Source organism: Pinus tabuliformis, chromosome 4_1 (genome assembly GCF_031772625.1).
Source record: "Pinus tabuliformis cultivar Carrire ecotype Pingquan chromosome 4_1, CPIR1, whole genome shotgun sequence".
NCBI lineage: Eukaryota > Viridiplantae > Streptophyta > Pinopsida > Pinales > Pinaceae > Pinus > Pinus tabuliformis.
In genome coordinates this window covers 775,709,547-775,713,779 of record NC_142303.1, presented here as the reverse complement: position 1 = coordinate 775,713,779, position 4,233 = coordinate 775,709,547, and positions in this window count along the sequence as shown.

Here is a 4,233-nt window from a genome sequence, read left to right as displayed (position 1 = left end):
TACATATTTATCTTGAGAAATGAAAACGTCATTTTCACTTTGGTCTACTTCAATTCCAAGAAAATATCTTAAGAAGCCCAAGTCATTCATTTCAAATTCACTTTTCATGACTGCTTTAAAATCATCAATGAGAGAAGCATCATTGCTAGTAAAAATCAAATCATCTACATATAGAACACCAATAATAATCTTACCATCATTCTGCTTTATGTAGAGTGTGGGTTCACCATCACACTTATCAAACCCATTCTCAATCAGATAAGCATCTATTCTACTGTACCATGCTCTTGGAGCTTGCTTCAGCCCATAAAGAGCCTTCTTCATTTTACAAACTTTATGCTCTTGGCCTTCAACTTTATAGCCCGGAGGTTGATCAACATAAACCTCTTCTTTTAACACTCCATTCAGGAATGCAGATTTAACATCCATCTGATAAATCTTCTATTTGTGTTGTGCTGCAATAGACAACACTGTTCTCACTGTTTCCATCCTTGCTACTGGTGCAAAGGTTTCATCATAATCTTTGCCTTGTTGCTGCTTGTAGCCTTTCACAACAAGTCTTTCTTTGTGCGTGTCAATCTTGCCTTCAGCATTGCTTTTGGTCTTATAGACCCACTTAACTCCAATGGCATCTTTGCCTTTAGGGAGGTCCACCAACTCCCATGTTTTACTCTTCTCAATTGCACCAATTTCTTCATTCATTGCTTCAATCCATTTATCTTCATTTACAGCATCTTCAAAATGGATTGGGTCATCAATATGACAATACAAGGCAAATAATGAATTCAGACCGGTATTGTTACTTACCTCTCCTTGTTCATAAATCTCATTTAGATTTCTGAATCTTGGTCTTCTTAGTGTGCTTGGAGTTCCATCCGAACTTGAGGGTATATCAGATCCCTGTGGTGTTTCAGCAACAGCTGTTTGTCGTGTAACAACAACTGTTCTTCCTTGACTTCTCAAGGCTGTTCGAATTCTAGCTTGTGGTGTGGTTTGTTGTACTTGTTGTGGTGGAGGAGGAGCCACCAAGGAAGGAATATTTGTTGTTGTCCCTTCCTCTTGTTCTTCATGAGACAATTGTCTTCACATTCACTGTTTTTTCCAAGCTTCCATCCCAAGCTTCATCTTCAATAAACTGCACATCTCTGCTTACTATTAATTTCTTGGTGGATGGATTATAGAGTTTGTATGCTTTTGACTCATCACAATAGCCAATAAAGACACACTTCTCCCCCTTACTATCAAGCTTTTGCCTTAGTTGATCCGGTACATGTGCATATGCTACACAACCGAATACTCTCATGTGAGTGACAGTTTGTTTTTGACCACTCCATGCCTCTTCTGGTATTCTGTTCATGACAGCTTTAGTTGGGCATCTATTCAAGATGTAAACTGCGCAAGTAACAGCTTCTGCCCAATACTCATGCGGTAAATGTTTTGCCTTCAGCATACTTCTGACCATGTCAAGAATGGTCCTATTCTTTCTTTCAGCAACACCATTTTGCTGAGGTGTATACCTTGTGGTGAACTTCTTTTGTATGCCATTCTCTCTGCAAAAACGCAGAAAGTCTTGGGAGATGTACTCTCCTCCTCTATCTGTTCTGAGCACTTTGATATAATGCCCACACTACTTTTCAACAAGAGTTTTGAAGTGGCGGAATTTCTCAAACACTTCACTCTTCTGTTTCAGCATATACACCCATGTCTTTCTGGTGTAATCATCAATAAAAGTTAAAACATATTTATTTCTAGCAAATGATGGTATTTGCATCGGTCTACACACATCAGAGTGAACAATTTCCAAGGGTGCTTTTGCCCTTATACTCTTTCCTACTGAAAAGCTTTCTTTGTGTTGCTTGCCCAAGATGCAGCCTTCACAAAGGTTATCTGGTTTCTCAATCAACGGCAATCCCTTTACCATTCCCTTTCTGTGCAGCAGATTCAGGCCTCCGAAATTGAGATGTCCAAATCTCAAATGCCACAACCAATTCACATCTTTCACTTGTTCTTGAAAGACTTCTTGTGTTACAGCCGCAATAGTTTTGCCTTCCTTCAAATCTGCCCTGCGTTTGAGAGGAAACATTCTATTGCTGGTCATCTGCACCTGTGCAATGATCTTCTTACTTGGAGGTATGTCTCTGATAGTACACAAATCATCTTTGAAGAACACGTTGTAACCTTTGTTTATGAGCTGTCCAATGCTCAAAAGATTACATTTCAGACCAGGTACATAGTATACCTCTGGCACAATCATCTGTTCTCCATTTTTTGCTCGAATACTGACTCTGCCCTTACCCTTGACAGATATCTTATCATCAGTCCCTGTTGTTACCTCAGATTTCACATTTTCATCCAGATTGGCAAACATTGCAATATTTCCAGTCACATAACCTGAGTCTAAGAACCAAAAATCTTCTTGTTTGTCTTTTGCTATGTTACATGTTAACAGCACGTTCTTTGGGTTCTTATCTTCTTCATTTGCAAAATTAGCATTCTGCCTATTATTCATGTCATTTTGTTTTTTCTTACATTCATTGGCGTAGTGCCCAAATTTTTTACAATAATGACATTGGACTTGGGATTTGTCATACCTATGTCCATGAGCTTGCTGTTTACTTGAACCTTCAGCTTGGTTTTGATTTCAGCTCCTTCCGCTTGTGTTAGCAGGATAATTTTTTCCTATGTTTTGGCTTCTTCCACGACCTCTGTTATTTGCTCTGCCTCGACCTCTTCTTTGGCCAAAAGACATCTGAGTCTTGAATGCTTGCTCAAATGAGGAATCTGTTCCTCTACTCAGTCTGTGTTCATGAGACAAAAGAGAAGCACTCAGCTCATCTACCGTGAACTGTGAGAGATCTTTTGTTTCTTCTATTACCACCACAATAGATTCAAACCTTGAGGGTAAACATCTCAAGATTTTCTCTACAATCCTTCTATTTTCAAGAATCTCACCATGAGATCTTATCTGGGTTATCAAGCCAATTACCTGAGTAAAGAATGAATCTATTGTATCAGATTCCTTCATGCTGAGATTTTCAAAGTCTCTCCTCAACATCTGCAACTTTGCAGTCTTCACCTTCTCCATGCCTTGATAGGCAGTTTTGAGAATATCCCATGCCTCCTTAGATTTTGTTGCTGCTGCAATCCGCGGAAAAACACTTTCATGTACTGATTGGAAGAGGAAAAAGAGGGCTTTGGCATCCTTCTTTCTGTCACCCTTCAACTGGTCTCTTTCTGCTACTGTCAAAGCAACCAGTGCTGTTGCATCTGTAGGTTCAGCATAGCCTGTTTCAACCAGCTCCCATATTCCTTGAGAAGCACACAGTGCTTTCATTGTTATGGACCAATAACTGTGATTTTTCCCATTAAACTGTGGTAGTTGGGAATTTTTCAAACCTGTTCCAGCATTTGCCATCTTAACATGTATTGGTAAAGAAGAGATACTGACTGTATAATGAAAACAAGCAAAAAACTTTCTCTACTGGAAAAAATCTGCTCTACAAACTTCTTACAGCTCCTACAGTGAAAAACAAACTCTGTTTTTTGACACACTAAGTGCCTAGACCAGCTCTGATACCATGTTGAAATTTTCTGATAAATTACATAACAGACAGACAAAAATTGCTCTGTTTTTGCACTCTGTTTTTGCACAGAAAAACAGAAAATCGCTTGCTGGAAACAGTGTTTCAGCAACACAGTTTTTTTTCAGTTGCTGTAACTTGTGTTGCAGCAACGCTGTTCGTGGTGTTGCAGCAACATAAATTTTTGACGTCAAGTATTTTTTGAATTACGGTGTAACAGCAACGGTGATTTGACGTCAACCACTTTTGGTGTAACAACAACGGGGATTTTTGACGCAACAACTTTTGGTGTAACAGCAAGAGGAAAAATTAATTTGCGTTTATTAAAAATAAACTAATTGTTACAGATTTGTCTTCCTCATGTTGAGGGAATTTTACAACTTCTATTACAAAATAGATTCACCAAAGGAACGCTTCTGTTCCACACAAATAAACATCTGTTAAACAAATTTCATTCAAATATCTGCACTGCTGTGCATTTTTCCCTTTCCGCTCTCTGCTGCGTTGTTGCATCTACTCCTGATGTGCAGTGCTGTGTGTTTTACTGTTCTGGAAGAATTTATCTTCACGCTGCTCCATGCTCTCCTCTGCTCTCTATCAATCTGCTGCTAACCCTGAAATTGAACTGCTGTGTGATGCATTTATATGTAGA